The 21,952-nt window shown below is 44.8% G+C and overlaps 1 protein-coding gene across 4 annotated transcripts in view; it reads left to right on the plus strand.

Moving 5' to 3' along the window:
* Tmem108 (transmembrane protein 108) overlaps positions 1 to 21,952 on the plus strand; it is a 290,333-nt gene that overhangs the window by 58,964 nt on the left and 209,417 nt on the right. The window contains exon 1 of one of the 4 annotated variants that reach the window (XM_041676743.1): positions 13,431 to 13,488. The exons of 2 other annotated variants lie outside the window; for them this stretch is intronic. The gene's annotated coding sequence lies outside the window, so the exon portion shown is untranslated. Of the gene's footprint in view, positions 1 to 13,430; positions 13,489 to 21,952 lie in introns of those variants that run through there. One more of the 4 variants, XM_041676744.1, reaches the window with a different exon arrangement.

Raw genomic sequence — 21,952 nt, forward strand, 5'->3', positions numbered from 1 at the left:
ATAGATGTGACTTAAGAGGAGAAAGCAGAATCTGGCAGGGAAGAAGGGGACATCAGGAGGCAGGCGGGGCACTGAGGGGGGAAGTGGGACAGGAGGATCAATGTAGATAAAGCGTGTATGAAAAAAGTCATAATGAGGCCCATTCGTATTGTGTGCTAATGCAAAAAGCCTGGTGATTAAAACAGCAATCACGGAAATAGCTATAGGAATATATCTCTGGAGGCTAAGGGCTTGTCCTAGGTTTCACCAGTGCCCTTGACTGAATTGAAACTTGCCCTGCCCCCATGCAGCCCTTACCATAAAGGAAGAGATCTGATAGGAGACAGTAGCAAGACTCTACTGCCCCCTCACCTACTGGAGAATAGGGACAAACCCTGCAGGCCCTGCTGCAGCCTGCTCTGCCACTCTGTCCATGGTGGTAACAAAGTTGTCCTTTTCTTCTCTCCTGGAGAAAACAGTTCATTTTTCCATAGGGAGAAAACCCTAGAAACACTAAGACAAAAGTCCTGCCATCTGTAATGGAGGCTGTAATGAAGCATTGGACTGGAGGAAAACGGTGAGTGTAGCACAATCCAAATTAGTCTTATTAATACAAACCCGGAGTCAGATATCGGGGTAAATGCTGAAAGATCAGAGAAGTAAAGGAGCCAGCCACTAGAGACCTTTTACCTCTACCGAATCCTCAGACCAAAGTGTGCAAGATCCTGTCTCCGCAAATCCCCAGGCTGAATTGACCCAGATCCTGTCTCCTCCCGCCTTATATCCCTGTCTCCATCTCCCTAGTGCTGGGATTAAAGCTGTGAACCTCCACTGCCCAGCTGTTTCTTTTTTAGACTGATTCTACCTCCTGTAGCCCAGGGTGGCCTTGAACTCCTGATCTTTCTGCTTCAGTCCTCCAGAGTGCTAGGATTAAAGGTGTATGCCACCACGGCCTGGCCTCTGTGATTAACTAGTGACTAGCTCCACACTCTGATTTCCAGGCAAGCATTGTTTGTCAGAAACAAACAAGATATCACCACAGGTGACCATGGGTATGTCAGGAAGAATACAGCTCTGAGGAAAAGTAAAATCACTCTGTGTGTTTGTGTGTGTGTACGTGTGCACACGTGTATGCGTGGTGTGTGTGTTTATTTTTGTGTTCGTGTTGGTGTGTATATGTGTGCAGATACATGTATATGCTGTGTGTGTAGAAGTCTGGTGTCAACTTCCACCTTTCTTTCTGAGGCAATGTTTCTGATTGGCCTGGAACTTGCCAGATAGATCAGGCTAGCTGGCCAGTGACCCTCAAGGGATCCTCTCTACTTCCCCAGGACTAGGGTTATAAATACACACCACTACACCCAGCTCTTTTACATGACCTCTAGGGAATCAAACTCAGGTCCTTGTGTTTGCACACAAGCACTTGAGCAACTGGATGAACTGCTTCCCCAGCCTAGCTCTGTAATTACCAAACAACATAGCGGAATATGCCATAGAATCCACCTGTGTTTCTTTATTAATGACCTTTTGACGCTTTCCTTCCTTCATGGCCTCTGGGTATGAGAGATCACTGCTCTCAGAGAACTGTAGTGATGTTTGCTGAAAGTCTGTGCTAACTGGCTAGCTTCTGAGGGGCCTCGGTCATGCACCCTGCCCTGTATCCGAGAGAAACTTTCTTGTATTTAATATCCATGTGAGGACTTCTGAGGGGATGAGAAGGAGGCCCATGATGAGAGAGGCAGGCAAGGACCCAGTCCTACTCGCAGAGACTAATCAAGCATGAATGTTCTCATGGGAATCTATAAAAGTCACAACCATCCGGCACCTCAGGGTTCCAGTGGGAAGCAGAACAGGTTCCAGGAGCAAGCAGGTAAATCTATTTGGCAGTTGAAAGTAAATTATTGCAAACATTGCTGCCTTGGGGAGAAACTAGAGAATTTAGATTGTAAGACACAGCCTATCCTGCTATCAAGTGGGATTCATGTTCTTGAAAAACACCATGCTGAACAGAGCTATGCAGAGCAAACCACAGGCCTGGATATGTGTATGTGTGGAGGTGCTGGTGCCCATACCATTTAGCAAGTTATGGGCAGTTAAAGGTCACAAGGATTAGGTTGTGGGAGTCATTTTCCTAAGCCCCGTAGTCCCTGGTACACTGTGCCCATGTACCAGGCTCGTACAGACAATTCTAAGTGAATGGGACAGAGAGAGAGAGACAGAGAGAGAGAGACAGAGACAGAGACAGAGACAGAGAATATTAAAAAGGGACGAGGAGGAGAGATGGGTCACAGTTTAAGAACACTTACTGCTCTTCCAGAGTAGTCGGGTTCACTTCCCAGCACCCACATGGTAGCATACAATAACCTCCAGATCCGTGGGCTCCAACATCCTCTTCTGATCTCTGTGGGTACGAGGCACACACACAGTCACTCACACACATGCAAGCAGAATGTTCATTTACATAAAATAAAACTAAATGAAGCATAAAGAAAAGTAGAAGGAGGACTTGGGGGGAGCGCAGATTTGGTGGGAGGGAGACATTGACTAAAGAAAACCTTATTTGTACATAAGATTAGAATAAATTTGATTTAAAAAAACAATAAAAATGGTGATAAGGTTAGCATGTTGAGATGGTGAGGAATACAGAAAGGCTACAGGAAAACCTTGGGAAATCCTTAGCTTGATTGTGGAAGAGGAATGGAAGGGCTCTTGTTCTCTGTTTACTGGGTGGGGCGGGGTGGGGGGCAGAGGAAGGGTTGTCTGACTTTAGAAGGGCAGTTGTAACAGTAAGAACAGGTTGGGGACTCACAGGCTGGTGAGCTACGGTGGGTGTTAGAGACGGGCACTTGTGAGCCCAGCATTTAGATGGAGGTGGGAATATTGTGAAGTCAACACTGGCTACATGGGGGAGACCCTGTCTCGGGCTGTGTGCTTGTGCTTGAATCTAGCAGATGTGGTTTTCTGTGGTCACAGATTAAATGGCTCAAACACAATTTTTATTACTCTTGTCCTTGATTCGGCATTTGCACAAATACGAATTTATCTTTCCAATGTATGCATTATAACAAAATTGGCTTTACCAATCAATTTGCCCTCACCTTTAAAAAATACATAATGGCTATCTGTGATATAAGGAGTCAGGTAAGGATGGCTTTAAACAAATTTATAATAAATGTCTCTTAAAAGTCCTTTTTCAGCCCCACAAAACAAACATTTGAAGGTTATACAGAGGTCTCCTGTGTCTTCTTATGGACTTGTAAAGATAATTCCATGTCAGCCCTGCTCTTGAGCTGAGAACCTCATTGGGACCCAGTCTGTCAGGGACCAGCCTTGACAAAAAATACCACTTGCCAGGGTAGGGGTATGGGGATCAGACAAAGTAATTAAAAATACAAAGATGCAAATAAGATAATAAAACAGAAGCATAGGATAGTATTGGGAGGGAGTTCTAGTGAATACTGAAATAGCCTAGGTTTAATTTTCAATTGCTTAAAATACCCTGACCCCAAAAGGTAAGAGTAAGAAAAAAAACTGCATTAACATAATACAAGGAAATGAACCAGTTGAAGGCTGCAGCTACATTCTTAGGTAAACGTTTTGTTGCTAGAACAAGACAAGTCACGCTCATACCCTAGACCCAAACATTCTGTAGGCAAATTTCTACCTAGGTGGAATCCATTGTTATCTCCTTTAGGGAGTAGGAACTTAGTTGGATCCTTAGACTTTTGTTTGGAATAGAAACATATCTACTTCTCTATTCCTGAAATACAAGGTCTGTTATAATAACCTTAAGAGAGCAGAACTCTCTGTTCTAAATCTAGGGTGGGACCTTTGTTTGAGGTAGAAACATAATAACCTTGAAGGAATAGAGGGAAGTTCTAACTCTCTGACCTTTGGTCAAGATGGAAGTAGGCTCACATTTTTGGGCCTCCACACCAGTCTTTGGTGTCTACATGTTATTTTCTACCCAAAGATTCTAAATTGATTGATGGTCCAAGAAGAGGCTGAATTGCTTCTGTTATTTGGTGAAGTACATATATGCTCATTTGTTAGTGGGTTACTATTCGGGGCTTGCAGAGATAGGTGGCCTTCAGGTTGCCTTTGATGACTTCAGGACATGGCTGCGTGCACTGGATGTCTGTCTGTGAGCAGATCGTGCAGTGGAGTGCATCCCTGTTAAATCTGGGGCTTTCTGGAGTTTTAGCTTTTCAGATCATCCTGAAGAAAAAAGAAGAAAAATCCAGCTGTAGAAAGGTGTCCCTATAATTTTGGTGCTAGAAGGGAGCCTCTGACTATTTCCTGTAGATTGAATTAGACCCAGAGTATCATCTTCCCGTTAGAGCCAACGACTGGATTCTCGTGTGTACATTGGGGTTGCAAACCGACATATGTGACTGCTGGCTGAGCAAATAAAATGAGAAATTGTAGCATTGTAGGATGTGGTGGTGCACAGCCAAAACTCAGAGAGCACAACCTAGATGTCAGGCACTGTTCACACGGCTCCCGTGGACTCATTTAATGCAGTCTCTGAGGAAGTTGTTGTCATTGGTTCCCCCATTTGATAGGGGGACTGAGGTTCAAAGAGGTTGACCTTTCATTTTGGAAGAACAAATAGCTAAGTTGGGATGTTGACGTGCAGAGCCCTGGATCTTCTCTTCCAAGCTTGCTCTCCTGGTAGGAAAAAAGAGAGGAGCCAAAGGCACAAGGCTTAGTCCCGCCTCTCTCCCTAAACAGATCCTCCTCCCAGCAGCTTGCCGTCTGTTAGAGGAGAATAAAAATAACACACGTTTCCTTTCTCACAGTTATTTTTTTTTTTGTAAATGAAACTCTTAGAAGGGGGAGGAAAGAGGTGTTTGATGCACACAGACTATGTGTGCCCAGCACTGTACCAAATACCCTTCCTATGACATCATCAGTCGCTGCCCCTGATGTTGTCACCATGCACTTGTCAAGTTCACTGTCGAGTCCCTGCCATTTTCAGAAGATCCATGCATTCCCATCTGTTCTCAAGTGTGGGTTTTCCTCATTGCCTGTCTTATTCATCTGATTTCATATGGGGTAGGGGACTATTTTTAAAGCAGTGCAGGCTATTTGTAGAAAATTTAGGCAAAGGATTTGAATTGGCAGTCTACAGAGGAGGAAACTCAAAAGGCTATCAACAGCCAGACATCATGGTGCACATGCGCGTGCACACACACACACACACACACACACACACACACACCTACACCTGCAATCCCAGCACTCAGGAAGCTGAGGCAAGAGAATGGTGAGTTTGAGAGCCTGGGCTGCATGGTGAAACCCTGCCTCAAAAAGAAAACACAAATAGTGGCCATCAGGAAGGATAAGCTATTTCGCCAGCAATGAGAGGAATACTTCTTACTAGCTAACTCTTACATCTTAAATTAACCCATTTCTAGTAATCTGAGCATTGCCACATGGCTGTGGCTTACTGGCAAGATTCCAACTGGTGTCTGTCTCTGGTGGGGCTACATGGCTCCCCTCCAACTCTGCCCTTATTTCTCCCAGCATTCAGTTTAGTTTCCCCTACCCTGCCTAGCTCTGTTCTGCCCTGCTCTGCTATAGGCTCAAAGCAGTTTCTTTATTAACCAATGATATTTACAGCATACAGAGGGAAATCCCACATCAGAGACTCAGATTTCACATCATTGTGCCAGGAGCTAAGCACTACTCAGTACCATTGGCTGCTGTTTCCATGGCAATTACTGCTGGCATTGCAGGTCCTTCATAATGACTTTTTCCTCAACAGGTGGACTTGCAATATATTTAAGGGTTAGGGATGGGGTGGTATGTCTGTGTCTATGTCTATGTTTCTCTTTGTCTGATGGTGGTTCAATTATTATATTTTATTCAAAGTACAAAATATTCAAAGGTCAGGAGACATTAATGCTTTACAACTAATATAGGCTAAACAAAGATTTGTTGCATTGTGTTTAATACACCAGATTTGACAGAAAAAAAATCAGGTACACCAGAAGACATATTCTCAAAATGTCTTGAAGTTCTCACTTCAATATTTCCAGTTCTCTGGTGTAATTCATATGTGTGTGTGGTTTGCTACTCTCAAATATGCAAAGCCCCATGCTTGGGAGAAACTATTTTAAGATACCAATTTCTGGCTGAGGAAACAGCTCAGTCAGTAAAGCACTTGATATGCAGGCACAAGGACCTGAGTTCAGATCTTCAGCACCCATGTTTAAAAAAGAAGTTGAGTGTTGTATCATATGTCTGTATCCCCAGTGCTGCGTGGGGGGCAGTCAAACAGATCCATGAGCAGCCCAGCCTGGCCAGACTTACTTATTAAGCTCCAGATTTGGTGAGACTCTGCCTCAAAAAAATGAGATGGAGATCAATTAAGAAAAATACCCATGATTACCTCTGGCCTGCATAACCTGCACATGCCCCACACATGCATACATCCTTATCAGTACATATATACAAAACACATAAACACTCAGATACACATAAGGAAAAAAAACCCTCCTTTCTTTGAGTTTATTTTTAAAAGTCTTTCTTAGCTAGGGTTTCTATTTCTATTCTATGATGTCAAGAGACATCATGACCAAAGGAGCTCTTAAAGGGAAAAACATTTAATTGGGATGACTTCCATTTTCAGAGGTTTAATCCATTGTCATCAGGGTGTGACATGTGGTGTGCAGGCAGGCATGGTGCTGGAGAAGTAGCTGAGAGTCCTACATCTTGACTCAGAGGCAACAGGAAATGGTCTGTACCATTGGGTGTGGCTTGAGCCTAGATGAGACCTCAAAGCCTGGCCCCACAGTGACACACTTCCTCCAACAAAACCACACCTACTCCAAGAAGGCCACACCTCCTAATAGCGCCACACCCTCTGGGGGCATTTTCTCTCAAGCCACCACAAAGGCCCTCTCTCTGATAGCCAGGCTTGGTTGTTCATGCCACTTACCCCAACATTCAAGAAGCAGAGGCAGGAGGACCAGGGATTCAAAGCCAGAATGAAGCCAGTGTGGGATACATGAGACCTTGTTTCAACACTAACAACAAAGGTTTTCTCAGAACAGGGAGTCACATGGAGCTCAGGTGGCCTCTGACCTCCTGCTGAGTGCTCAGGTTTGTGTGGTTTCCCATACTCAGCTAACACAACCAAGATGCTGATGTCACAACCACCTTAATGCTTCCCAGTCTGGAGATTTTGCCATGATCTAAAGTGATACTGTAGTTTACCAGGGGTTGTTGTTGTTTTTCTATGCCTCTGAGGAAAATGCTGCTTTCCCCCGTTAGCTCAGTACTTAATGGTTGGAGACTACTGTAACATGACTTGATATGCCTTGAAGTGGAAGCTTCTCTCCGAGGGGAAGAATAAGAAAAAATTCAATGTTTTGAAGTTAATTATGATTTGTATTAAGTTCTGTGCTTGCAAAAATATTTCTGAATTATCTCTGTAATAAGCTGCCTTTCCTTTGTTCTTCCAAGCCTGCCTATTTCTGGTTCTATCTCAGTGACTGAGCCATCTTTCCCCCTTATCCCCCACTACTTCTCTTACTTTAGTGTGAAGACACTAACCTGCTCTGTGTCACGGGTGGTCCTCAATCCAGGTGAAATTTGTCAGTATTCTTTGCAGACTCTTCAGGGCTTGGGAAATGTAGATGTGATGTGGGACACAGGGGGGCCATCAGGGGGCATCAGATGTCATCTCTCTCGGGCTCTCCAGTTTGAAATGTTCTCAGAGATCACCACATCAGAGAAGAAGGGAAAGAAAAAGTGAGAGAAAGGGAGACAGGCACTCCCTCCCAGCCACTCGGGGACCCATTCAGCACGTGATATGCCTTTATTCAGCAGCACTCTCTTGCTCTGTATGCAAAGACAGAAGCTCTTGTGATAGCGTGGAGGATAAACACTCATTTCTCCAAACATCCAGATGCAGTTGGCTCCAGCCATCTGACAGAGCCTGCTCGCTTTAGAAACATCGTTCATTTAGACTTCATTCATTCGCAATCTTCAATACTTCTCTGGGATAAATCTACTTGACTTTATTTTGTCTACAAAGAAGGGGGACCCACAGCGCAAGTTCTCAGTGTAAACACATTTGCTAAGAAACACATTAACCTGCTTGAGAAGGAGATATGCTTTTAAAAGCCTTCCTTGTGTCTGCATCCTAATCATGTAGTGATTATGAACGATTCCCACCATTAAGGTAGACCTTGGAGGGATGCTACTTGATAATATTTTATTAGCACTTAATTTGAATTACTCTAATAAAAATCTGTCTCTTTGACTCACCATAATTCAGTATTGTCACACTCATCTTTTCAAACTTACGTACTTGCTAAAAGACTCATCATTAATTATATTCCCCTACATCCCTTATATACTGTTGGATACAATTAAATACTTTTGAACGAGATTTTCCATTTTTCTCCATCTTTTCTTTTCGAATAAACACATCCTGGCACTTAAACATTTGGATGAAGAGCAGAATTGCCTGGAAGAAACCCGACATGGAGAAATACAATTAGTTATCCCCCACAATATCTAGACTTGAGTGAGAAACAGAGGCCACCCCCCCCCCCATTTAAAGAAAAAAGAGCTTGGTCAGATTTCTTTAATAGCAGGAAATAAGCCTTATTATTCCTAAACAACTTCTATAGACAAATAACCCACAGTGAATACTGAGTGAATGAATTATTGAGTCAAGGCATGTATGTGTGCCAATATATCTTTTTGGATTCTACTGTGTTACCAAAGGACTGCCTTTTAATATCAATATCAGTCAGTGTTGTGATGGAAACTGCAAGGGGTTTGTGTTGAGAGGTATTGCCTGTGTTTGTTATATCCATTGTTCATTCACCCAGCTTCAGCTGTTTGGGGTTCGATCACTGACCACACAGCAGCCAGTCACAGAAACGAAAGGAAGACCCGACCCCAGGACATCTCCCTTTTAGGGTATAAGACATTCAACCTTTAAGAGAGCCAGAGTCAGCCTTCTGCCCCTTGTATTCAGTTATCCAGCTGTGTGTTCTGAGTTCCTATTCCAGCCGTCCTGCTGTGGTTATTTGTGATGTTACAAAAGACAGTTGTGAATTCTGTCCCATCTGGAGTCTTTCCAGCACTAGGTGAATGCAGTAGCTTTGGACTAAGGAAATGGCTAATGGTTTTGAATATCACAATATGCCAGATACTGTCCTAAGAACATTTTATCTGTGCTCTCCTCATCATCCTGTGTCCATGAAGTGAGTGCTTGTCCCATTTTACAGGTAAGAAACAGAGTCACACAGGTACGCTCATTCAGTGTTATTGCAAAAAGGAAAACGGTTGCTTATCTTCATAGCAAAGCTTTTTGGCATCCTATAACTTTCAGACTACACCCACATGACTGCATTTGATCTAATATATCTGTCCCCAGCTGTTCACAGCTTTTGAGACTAGAGACTCTTTGTCCAGAAGCCTGTTGCTACCTTCCTCTTTGTCTGACCCAGAGATCTGTGTTACAGACTCAGACCTCCGACTGATGGGAGATTTGGAACCTTAGGAACATTGAGCAGTTATTGAGGGGTGTTACAGTGCATTGTATTTGATAGCTAACTCCAGGTAAATACCAACAAACACCGTGTTTGTTACTTTTATGCCCCTGGGACACAATACCAGACAGAGGCAACTTAAGGGCAGAAAGGTTGGTTTGGGCCCATAGTTTTACAAGGCTCAGTCTACCATGCAGTGGAAGCATGGTGGAGCAGCTTAGGTCATGGCAGTGAGCAAACATGGCAGAGGTTGTTTTCTTCATGGTGGACCAGGAGACAGAGAAAGAGGCAGAAACCGAGGGCTGGGACGATACCTTTCCAAGGTCCACTCCTAGTTACCGTCTCCCGCCAGATGTGCTCATTGCTACAGCTTCCCAAGAAAATACCAGCAGCTGCATGTTCAAAACAGGAGTCTACAGAAGAGGCTTCAGATTCAAGCCACAACAAATGCTCGATTTATTCTCTTCTCCTTGATAACGTCTGTAATCTATCCTTAACAGTTTTGGAGGGAAAGCTAAGTCTCTAACCAAAGCGTCAACTCATACAAATTCGTCTGTCATCTTGATTCAATCTTTAGTCCTTTGCAGTTTATGTTCAGAGGCTGTAGAGATGCTCACTGAAGCATCTCGTTTTAGGTGTGATAAAAGTGGAGAGAGCCCCTCTTTGGACAGATGACTTCACTTGTCCCTACCAAAAGCCACCACATCAGTCATTACGCCAGGCTTGCTGAGCTCTCCTGGCCCTAGGAGAACAATGGACAGTTAAGGTGACAGTATCAGGAGCTTTCCGGGAGGTTTATGAGCATCAATCATAAGAAAAAAAAAACTGAGAGGAATGTTTGGGAAGTTGAGAGTGATATGGCAATGAACTACAGCAGTTTAATTTTTATTAATGGAGTGTTCTCTCTAACCTTTAGAAGTTGGAAAGAATTAATGTTATGCCATGGTTTCTATTTTCTTGTTACTGAGTTATCAATCGCTAAGGGGAAATTCCTGCTGTCTCGCTCCATGAAGTAAAACCTTCCCCTCCCGGGAGACAAACTTTCAGCAGTAAGTTTCTGTTGTTGTGGTTGTGATTAAACATCATTTAAAATTCTTGAATCCCCTTTCCAGTTCCTTCTCTTTAGATGCTGATGGTGCTTCTGGGGATTCTGTTTCTTACTTAGCATCAGCAGTCACTTCTCTGCCTCTTCCTCTCCTGAATAAAGGATTCTCCTATTAGGAAGCCACTGGTTTTAGCTTATTTGCTCTGTGTTGCAGTGTGTCGCTGTTTCTATAATTTTTGATTTGTGTGTCCCTGATCCAATTTTTCATTTATAATAAAAGTCTAAAATCTTAAAATGCCTAGCACATTGGAGTACAAGCTCTGAAAACAGCCTATATAGGCTGTTGGTCCTTGCCTCCTGGGACCACACATAGTTTTAGCTTCCCTTTACAGCTTACATAGGACACCTCATCTGCAGGAGTAAGAGTACTCTGTAGCCTTTACTCTTCTAAGCTACAGTCTATTAATGTACAACCACATACATACATGTGCACATGTGCACATAAACACCTAACATATCTGTGCATATGCAAATGCATGGATTCTGTTGTGCAGTATACATTCTCAGCAATAGGTGTTAGAAGTCGGCCCTCATCAGTATGCAAACTCACCTCATTTTGAACGACTGCTTCTTCTCTATTATGTTCATATGCTATAGTTTAATGGCATTTAGACTTTTTTAGTTTTATTCTGTTCCAGTCTTCCACCAAGCTTTCCTAGAAATATCCTTTTGTTTTTGTAGGCTTATCTATCAGATGCTGTAAGAAATTCACTGATAAAAATAGAATGCGTGAATTTAGCGAGCATTCTCTAATTCTGTCAAATTGTCCTCCAAAATGATTATACTAATTCATGTTTCCACGAAAGGTGCATGGGAAAGCCCTTTCCTCTGTATCTTTGTCAACAATGAGTATGGCAGCAATTTGAGCTTGTGAATATGAAAGTGAAGATAGGATCAAATTTCAGTACACATCTTTGGTAGCTGCCATGTCTAAAATTTGTTTCAGTAACTGTTCATTAAACATGTACCGTGTCTCGTTGTTGGATTAGGACCAGATGCTGTCTGTCCTTGTCCTTTGAAAAGCCACGAGAGTAAAATTTTCTAGAAGAAATTCAAAACTGTCAGTGGTAGAAGATATAGGTCTTTGGTTCTCTGCTGGTAGGAGGGCACAGTCTTATTATACATGGGCAATGGTTACCCGTGTCCACATGGATGGTATCCACCCCGCCCACACTGCTGGAGTCTACCCATGCCTGCATGGATGGTGCCCACCCCGCCCACACTGCTGGAGTCTACCCATGCCTGCATGGATGGTGCCCACCCCGCCCACACTGCTGGAGTCTACCCATGCCTGCATGGATGGTGTCCACCCTGCCCACACTGCTGGAGTCTACCCATGCCTGCATGGATGGTGCCCACCCCTGCCCACATGGATGGAGTCTAATCATGCCCACATGCATGATGTCTATCTATGCCCACTCTCAGTTCTGCTTCTTCCTTACCTAACTTGGCACTCTCCCCTTCTACAGCACTTGCCCAGCTTTTCTTGTGGAGAGCAGTTGGCTGCAAGAGAAAGGCTTTTCTAGTGATTTCCATCTTCCTCCTGGACCTGGCTTGCACTCCGGTCCTGGTGTTGCAGTGAGAAGCAAGCACTCACGGTCACCCACTGTTGACATCTTTACTAAAAGGCCACCAGGCATGTGTGGGATTGTTCAGGCAGAGTGTCCCCAAGAGCTAATTCATTGTTTTAAGCTTCTCACCCTGCAGAGATTGTCAGGGAAGGTATTTCACCTGGGATACCCAAATTAGGTTATGGGTGTATTGCATCTTTAGAATTTTCTGCAAGGGAAAAAAAAATGAATACAGTGGCATTAGTCATTTGAGGTTATGTTCATTCCTGTTACCAAAATAAACCAAGAGAATAAGACACAACCTGTTGAAATACCTGCATGCTACCTGTTAAATACAACAGGAGGGTCCCAAATATGCACATAATGGGTGAATAAATCTTGGTAGATTTGGGAGTTTTGAGGCCAGGGATCAATCACCTCAAGTGTCTTTCTCAGTTGCTCTCTACCTTGGTGGTAGTGGTGTTTTATTCAGAGTCCCTCTCCCTCTCCGTCTCCCTCTCCCTCCCACCCCCCCTTTCTCTCAGTGTGTGTATGTCTGTCTCCTCTCTCTGTCTTTCCCTCTCTTTCCCTCTTCCTCTTTTAAGAGCTTATTACTTGGCTAGCTTGGCTGGCCAGCAAGCTCCAAGATATCCTCCTGCCTCCACCTCTGCATTGCTGGGTGTGTGCTACCAGACTGACTTTGTTCTGGAGATCAAACTCAGGTCTTGGTGGTTGCAAGGTAGACACATTGCCAACTGAACCATCTCCCCAGCCCATAAATCTGGTTTTCTGAATGGAGGCCGCTTTAAATAGTTTGGCTCTTTGTTTAGCGAAGAATGAGGAGGCTCTTGAGTTCTTTAAGAATTGAAATGTCCCTGGGACTACCTTAGAGTTGTCCATGCTCCGTACATTGCCCTGAGCCTGTGGATATCTTTTTACCTTGGGACAATAGCAAGGTTCCAGGCTGTCCAACATCAGTGTGCTCGCCAGGCCAGTGCCCAGTGAGGCCTAACTAATAGCTCTCCTTTTCTCAGGAGCCAGCAAGCTCCCTAGAGTGTGTTAAAAGGTAAGAGGGGAAAAGCCAATCCCCATTAAGAGGGCTGGAGCAAGCTAGTAGTTGCTAGGCAAGCTAAAGCAATTCCGTGTCCTTGCCAAATGCCTGCCTTGCAAACAGGGAAAACTTTCATGGAAGGGGAGCGAGATGGGGGTGCTTGTTGGTTGCCATAGGAATGTTTCCATGATTGGAACAAGGCCACAGAGTGGGGAGAGTAAGCCGGCAGCATTCATGGCTCTTTCTGCTCGGGAATGGAAACCCACGGTGGGTGGTGGAGCCCAGGTAAGTCCAGGGAGGAAGGAGCAAAAACCGAAGGGGTGAGGGTGGGCAAAAGGGTAAGGACGGAGCATCCTGTGATGGGCTGCAAGACCTGGGCAGGCGAGGCCTCGGATGCTATGTGTAGTCAAAAATGGGAGGAGTGTGATCTCTGCCGCCAGCCTGAAGACCTGATGTTTGTGGGAGAATTTACAATCTGGGCTTAAGTCGGGGAGAATTCCAATTAGACTCTGGGGGAAAAAACCCAGATTTAAAATAGTTAGGAACTTAAAATAAGGCAAGTCACTGAAAAGACTGCTCAGTCTGAAGGTAGATATTTAGTATTTATGTAAATATTATGGCAGCTCATGTCTTCATTTTAGTTCATGAAGCAAAGGTGGTAATTAAAGATTTGTTATTAATGAAATAGCCTGTATTTATCCAATTCAGATTCAGGGCAGGGGAACATGATTGGTCAAACTGTGTTCCCGGTAGGAAGCCTAGAACAACCCTCTGGTGGGGCTTTTAGGGTCAAGCACCCTGACACAGGATGGCAGTTTGGAGGAGGACAACTTTGGAGTGTGTGCAAAAATAATGGCCATTAGCAGCTATTGAATGTGCTTGTTGGTGTCTCTGAGATGAATCAGTTTCCAGCTCAGGGGTGGGAGGTGTAAGCTTGGATGTTCTTTTCACTTCGATACAACTCGTGGGGGAGGCGCAGAAGCTCCGGGCTGCAGACAGTGCTGGCTAATGGCTTCCTTGTGGCTGCAGACAGTGGTGGCTAGTGGATTCACTGTGGCTGCAGACAGTGCTGGCTAATGGCTTCCCTGTGGCTCCAGACAGTGGTGGCTACTGGATTCACTCTGGCTGCAGACAGTGGTGGCTAATGGATTCATTATGGCTGCAGACAGTGCTGGCTACTGGATTCACTGTGGCTGCAGACAGTGCTGGCTAATGGCTTCTCTCTGGCTCCAGACAGTGCTGGCTAATGGCTTCTCTCTGGCTGCAGACAGTGCTGGCTAATGGCTTCTCTCTGGCTGCAGACAGTGCTGGCTAATGGCTTCCCTGTGGCTCCAGACAGTGGTGGCTACTGGATTCACTCTGGCTGCAGACAGTGGTGGCTAATGGATTCATTATGGCTGCAGACAGTGCTGGCTACTGGATTCACTGTGGCTGCAGACAGTGCTGGCTAATGGCTTCTCTCTGGCTGCAGACAGTGCTGGCTAATGGCTTCTCTCTGGCTCCAGACAGTGCTGGCTACTGGATTCACTCTGGCTGCAGACAGTGGTGGCTAATGGATTCACTGTGGCTGCAGACAGTGCTGGCTAATGGCTTCTCTCTGGCTCCAGACAGTGCTGGCTACTGGATTCACTCTGGCTGCAGACAGTGGTGGCTAGTGGATTCATTGTGGCTGCAGACAGTGCTGGCTAGTGGCTTCACTCTGGCTGCAGACAGTGCTGGCTAGTGGCTTTGCTCTGGCTACAGACAGTGGTGGCTGGTGACTCCCCTGTCTGCTGATAGGATTTGGTATCAAAGGCTTCGGTTTTTTAGTTCACAGTCTTCAGTGGAGGTTTCTTTTTATCATGAGGCTTTCCTTGTACACAGGAAGAATGTATGAATTTGTTATTGTTTGTCATGTATTTGATTCATTTTCAGATGTTCAGAGGGCATTTAAAGTGATTTCCTCTTTAAAATATGAAAAGAGATAGGGTTGGTATGAGTCATCATGTTTCTGTGTGTGTTTTTGAAGCACTGGGAATAGAACCTACGACCTTATATGTCTAGGCAAATACTCTACCATGAAGGCTGTATTCCCAGACATTTAAAGATATGTATTTATTGAGACATGACCTTACTAAGTTGTATGGGCTGGTCTTGAACTCACTTTGAAGACCAAGCTATCCTCATATCCTTCTGCCTTAAACTTCCCAGTTGATAACAGGCCTGTGGGACAAGGCCTGTTTTTGTTTTTGTTGTTTGGTTGGTTGGTTGATTTTGATTGGAAGAATAGGTCATGTAAACTGGAGAATACATTTATTGTCAAATATTTGCATTCTAGTGTTGCACACATTCTTAAGGGGTCAGACATCGCTGTTGTTTGGGGGCAGAGTCAATTTCTCTGCAATGCCTTTGCAACTTTAGAATTACTAAAAGCTGGCAGATTGATCCCAGCCCACAAATTGGAGGCACATTTGCAGACTGACTGCCAAACTTTTATTTACTGATCGAGTGTCTTCCAATAAGAAAGACTGTCCCTGAGCTCCTCAGATGACGTAGACATGTATGATTCTGCAAAGATGCCAACAACACACACCAGTTGTAATCTCTTAAAGAATGGTTTTCCTATCAGCATCCCCTAAAAGCTAGAGCAGTGAAAACCTGGTGAAATTACCAGGCACAAGGACGGATCACAAGACATACAATGGAACCCACCTTAAGAGTTTACTAACAGAGAGGAGTGAGGGTAAGAGATGGGGATGCTCAGGTCTGTCTGAACTGTGGTGGAAGAGGAGGGTGGAGCGGGCATGTCCGGCTTTCAAAGGCTATTTAGCGCATGTGCACAGGGGCTTATGCAGCCACAGCACACATAGATCGTGTGACCATGCTGCACGTAGACCACGTAGGGTGTGAGGACCCTGGGTGGGTATGTAAGTTGCCATGTGCGGCCATGGAACCGGGAAGAGCCAGCGCCTGGGGTGGCTGAGCATTCTGCCAGAATGCTGGTAACTTTGGATGGTGGAAACGATAGCACCTAGAACACTGAAAATCTACAGCAACGAAAATCTAGAGCAGCAAAAGCCCAGAGCAGTGCTATCAAATAAAAACGCAACAAGAACCTCAAATATGAGCTCCAAAGAGTCCATTTCTAAGCTTAAATTTAGCTTTTAAGTAGAACTCAGTTTCATGACATTTCACATGAAAGCGATCTCCATCGTCACACTAAGGAGCCACTAAGTCAGTCTAGAGGAGGGCTCTCCACTCATCCTCATTCCCACAGCTCGGACTGGGAGACCCATGTCAGGTATGTACGAGAAAGAGAATCCTGCTTTCTGGTGTGGGTGTATAGAGTTTACACTCCTAAGAGGAAATTCCCATCAGGCTGTGTTAGAACAGGCCTGTCAGAGCTGTCTGCCTTGTGACCCGACTATCTCCACCCTTACTCCCAAACCCATTTCTTTGTCTTTACTACTGATAAAAGCGTGCCAGCCTTGGGTTGCCTCCCCCGTCCTTGGCTCCAGCTGCCTCCTTTCCATGACTTCAGTGTGCTTCCTGGTTGGGCAACCCCTTTATCTTGCTCATTGTTTCAGTTCCCACATCCGGTGGTCATTTCTCTCTCACCTACGTGCAGTAGTCAACTGTTCAAATCCCAGTGGGGTGCCTAATCAATGTCTTGATTTAGGTGGATTTAAATAAGATAGACTTAAATCAGACAGAATGCTTGCCCCCTCTATCCCTTGCCTTGCATTTGTATGGTGCAAAGGCCTACAGACCTTGCTTCGGATAGGTCAAAGTTATCCAACATAGTCAGTCTACAATCAAACAGTCCAAAATGTAAAGACTGTTGTTGGTCCCTAGAAAGGAAGAAATACAAAGTGCTTACTCCTGGTGGGGGGTAAGTACTGACTGAGCCTGCAGCCTTGAGAGGATTTTTGACATGTATTTTGCTTGGCTCTCACCCATTTGTCATAGAATATAATAGTGACCCTGCTCGTCAGTAGGCTGTAAAAGACAGAAGCCTGTCATTTCTCTTTGGGGGATGGCCACTTGCCAGGGACGGCATCCATCAGAGTGTTAATAAAAGTCATCTTCTGTGTCTTAGAATGTTTCAAGTGAAAATCACTGACAGAGCTTCTTCAGGTCTAGAGAGCAAAGGCCTTGGCTTCAGGGTGGGCTCTTGTCCAAGACAATAACCAGTCCTCCCTTGGCAAGGAAACTAGCTTCAAGACTAGGAGATAAGTCTGGGACCTGTTGAGACCTTTGAAGTTATCAGAATAGGAATACATGTTGTACCCTGTTCTCATTACCATCAGAAGGCTGAGACCAGTGGGAGGTAGACCAGAGACAGCCTGAAAACTTTAGAAGCCAGTCCCAAGTCCGCCCACCACAAGAGGCATACGTGACAGCAGGAAAGCTGGCCAACTGCCCCAGGCCTCATTTCTCACCAGTAAAATAAGAGATTTGGGCTGGGTGACCCTACCGTCTTTTGGTCACATCAAATGAAGCCTGAAAATCCTGGACTGAGTTCGTGTGGAAAGAACAGTATCCAGATAGTTCACTGATTCTCTCTTCCGTCTGTACAACTTTCATTTCTCCTGCTTGTATTGTAAGGTCAAATCTTTAAAACCTAGAGGTTTTCTGAGACGTTCCTCTCCTTAAGTGGTCAGTAATTCAGCTCAGTTACTTCTACAGCATAAAGGCCTGCAGGTGCCTCGAAAAGAAAAGGGTTAGTTCTTTACTGACTTTTAAGATCCTTGGTAGTAACCCAAGTTTAGTAGTTCATACATATAGTCCTAGCACGTGAGAGGCTGAGGCAGGAGGATCACTGTGAGTTCCAAGTCAGCCAGAACTACAGGCTGAGAACCTGACAGAGACCCACACGGGAGCACCGGACAGAAATCTCAAGGTCCAAATCAGGAGCAGAAGGAGACGGAGCACGAGCAAGGAACTCAGGACCACGAGGGGTGCACCCACACACTAAGACAATGGGGATGTTCTATTGGGATCTCACCAAGGCCAGCTGGCCTAGGTCTGAAAAAGCATGGGATAAATCCGGACTAGCTGAACATAGCGGACAATGAGGAATACTGAGAATTCAAGAACAATTGCAGTGGGTTTTTGATCCTACTGCACGTACTGGCTTTGTGGGAGCCTAGGCAGTTTGAATGCTCACCTTACTAGACCTGGATAGAGGTGGGCAGTCCTTGGGCTTCCCACAGGTCAGGGAACCCTGATTGCTCTTCGAGCAGATGAGGGGGGGGGACTTGATCGGGGGAGGGGGAGGGAAATGGGAAGCGGTTGTGGGGACGAGGCAGAAATCCTTAATAAATAAATAAATTAAAAAAAAAAAAGAGAAAGGCACTAGTACATTTAGTAATTTTTTGGCCTATCTCATTCATTCATCTATAACAATATCTGATGATATGTGTGCACATATATAATATAAATATAAAAAAAAAGAACAGCTGTAAGAGCCAGAGAAGGAGGACTGCCGTGACATGCTCTTCTCTGAACATGACATGATTATTGCATGTATGAACTCAACAGCTGCAGTTGCCTACAGCTGGAATGGGGAGGGGCTCCAGAGTGCTTGTCCCTGGCTGAGGAAGTTTGGATATTACTGGCAGCTGCAAGAGGGAGGGTCACTTTCCCTTAGAAGTGTGGCCACTGGTACCAAGTTTTGTTGTCGGAGGTTTCCATCCTGCCCAGTCCCACAATTAAACACACAGAAACTATATTATTTGCAATATTGTTTGACAAAAAGCTTAAGTGTATTTCTAGCTAGCTCTTACATCTTAAATTAACCCATTTCTATTATTTTATATTTTACCATAAGACTCGTGGCCTACTGGCAAGGTTCCAGCTGGCAACCTGTGTCTTTCTCCTCTGGTGCCTACATGGCGTCTCACTGACTCTGCCTTCTTTCTCCCAGCATTCAGTTTAGTTTTTCCACCTAGCTCTACTCTTCCTTATCACAGGCCAAAGCAGTTTCTTCATTCATTAACCAATAAATCAGCACATATACAGAAGGACTTCCCACATCAAAGTTTGAACCAGTTTCCCAGGTTCCCTTATCCCGCATGGATGATCCTACACCCATAAGCATAAAGACAACTCTAACTGAACTCTGTGGGCTAATAAATAAGTAGAGGAAGTTGGGAGAGGGATATAATAGGAGCTCCAGAAGTGAGTTGGGAGGACGGTGAGGGGTAGGCTTGATCATGTACATTGTGCACATGTCTGGAATTTCCAAAGAATAAAAATTAGATAAACAAGTTACATGACAGCAAAGGGGGAAGCTACTGCTGGGCTGCCATGTTAAATTGGCTCAGTTACAGTAAACAGAACAAAGGGCTCCCATAGCTATTTCTAGTGTAGGCTGGAGCTCGCCTTGAAGTGCTGGAGCATCGCTCACACAGAAGGAGGGGCTGTGACTTTGCTATTAGGAAAGTCGTAATAGGAAATATTATCTGAGATAAATCCTGGGTCTTCATGCTTCTTCTAGTTAAAGGCTTGGCCAGGATTCCAAGGAAAGGAAACATGTTGATTGCCTGTTATATACCAGGCATGTTAGATATTGTTTATTTCTGTAACCACCCTGCAAGATAAATAGCCATTATTTCCATTTTAGCGATGAATCAAAGCACTCGGCACCTTGCCTAGGGCCACACCATAAGGAACCAGGCCAGGGTTTCTGTTTAGCTGTAATCTGGTTGCCTTCCACTGGTGCACAATAGCAGATGGCGATGTAGAGCCCAGTGGCTATGTTGGATTCCATCAGATCCGAGGCCTCGCAGTCTCAGACTGTAACTGCCAACGTCGATAGAAACACATAGTAGATGCATAACTGAGCCCCTCACATGGAGAAGCAGTTCTCTGAGATAATTAAAAATGAAAATATTGGAGAGACTGATTTTGCAAATAATAGCAATTGGCATTATTTGTGGCAAAAGGCAGATGAGTCCTAATCTGAATTTAAGGTTTGCTTCTTTTGGGTTAAAATACAGAGCCCTCATCTGGGGTTTTAGGTAGTTTTGCTATTTAGTGGTTCTAAATTCCTCGTCTTTGGGGCAGATGAGGGCATATCTATGCATTCCCCCAGGCATGGCAACTCTCTGGTATGGCTCTCTAGTGGCTTGTTACGAGTCCCTCCAATACCAGGGGCCGCAGAGCAGCAGTCATGATTGTTGGGTTCATGAATCCTGCAGTCTGGCCAGGGTGCAGTGGGAACAGCTCACCTCTGCTCTGATGGCATCCTCTGGGTTGGATGAGTAGCCGAGGGCAGATGTGGTACGAAGCTAACCCATTGTGTGTGTGCAGCCTGGGCTGGGAGGACCAGAGTATCTGGGCTTCCTTGTGATCGCTAGAGAAACAACTTCAGGGTAACCCAGCTCCTTTCTGTATCACCCTAGTACATGACCCTGGGGGAAGAAAGCCAGGCAGGGGCATTACCATCTTTTGTAACCAAATCATGGGGCATCACTTCTCTGTGCTCTGCTCTCTGAGGCCATCACAAAGCCCATGCAGGTACAAGGAAGTGGGAGTAGGCTCCACACCTTGCTAGAGAGCTCCAAGTGTCCGGAAAAGCCTTGCCATGGCTAATTTCGGAAAATACAGACTGCCATGGGGAGGAAGCAGGCGGCAGGCTGTATGCAGGAGACCAGATGCCACCCTGAGCCTTTCTCTCCTACTCAAGGGAGCATATTGGCATGCAAATGGATCTTATTTATTCCACTATAATTTACGCTTTTCAGAAAAGCAAGTCGTCTGCAAATTTTTGGCAATCTGTTTACTGTTGTAACCAAATGACTTGTAAAGCCCCCGCGGGTTCGGCTTATGAGGTAAAGAGCTGAGGCTTAAATAGAACTTCTGCATCCTTTGTGAGCCGCTTCCCGAGGAATGGTTGTTTTTTGGACTGTGATCAGATCCCGATTAGCTACCTGGTCTGTGTATGTAGGGGGTGAGGTGGAGATGGGTAACATAAACAGCTTTGCACAGGACCCTTTCCCTTTAAAACTAAATTAAAAAAAAAAAATGACGACAGTTGCTCAGCCCGAATGCTGCCTGCTCAACGAGAGCTCACGTCTCTGTTTCACGGCACCTGCTACCTCCTCCTCAGGAAATGGAATGATGATTCAAGCCACTTGTCTGAACATTTACAGAATCAGTACCTTCTTCCAGGCTGTACGTGGAAAACCTGAGAATACCGCGTCTTGGGACACGGCACTTTGTGCTAGGCCTTTACGAAAATGAAAGCGTGGCATCCATACAGAACAGCATTTAAAATTCGTGAGCACGATTCCATGAGTTAAAACCAGGGGTAGTAGATACACACCCTAGAAGTTCAAAAGCAAGCCATCACTTCCTGTAACGCTCCCCAAAGAAGTTAGACCTCCCAACTTTCGTGTAAATTACCTCTTTTTTTTTTAACAGTGTTCATCTCTTAGATAAGATCTTCATTTGAGAAAGAGAGAGAGATTCATATCATAGATTTCGATTCAATTTAAGCTTTCAGAGTTGCAGGTCAATGGCAGAGTGTATGAAGTCCAAGGTTCAATCCCTGGCACCATGAACATAGACAGACAGGAAACCCCAAACCTGAGTAAACAGATAGAAACAGGAGCCAAAACCTCAAAATATTTTACATAGAAATCATAGAATTTTTTTCAAATGATTGCTAGATTCCTTATATTTTTGCTGCTATTGATGATGGTATCTTTGACTTGCCTTCCTAAGAGAGTCCTACTGAATATAAACCTACAGCTGATTTCTG

Source organism: Microtus oregoni, unplaced genomic scaffold (genome assembly GCF_018167655.1).
Source record: "Microtus oregoni isolate MIOR12 unplaced genomic scaffold, Mior012 000028F_ref0000031, whole genome shotgun sequence".
NCBI lineage: Eukaryota > Metazoa > Chordata > Mammalia > Rodentia > Cricetidae > Microtus > Microtus oregoni.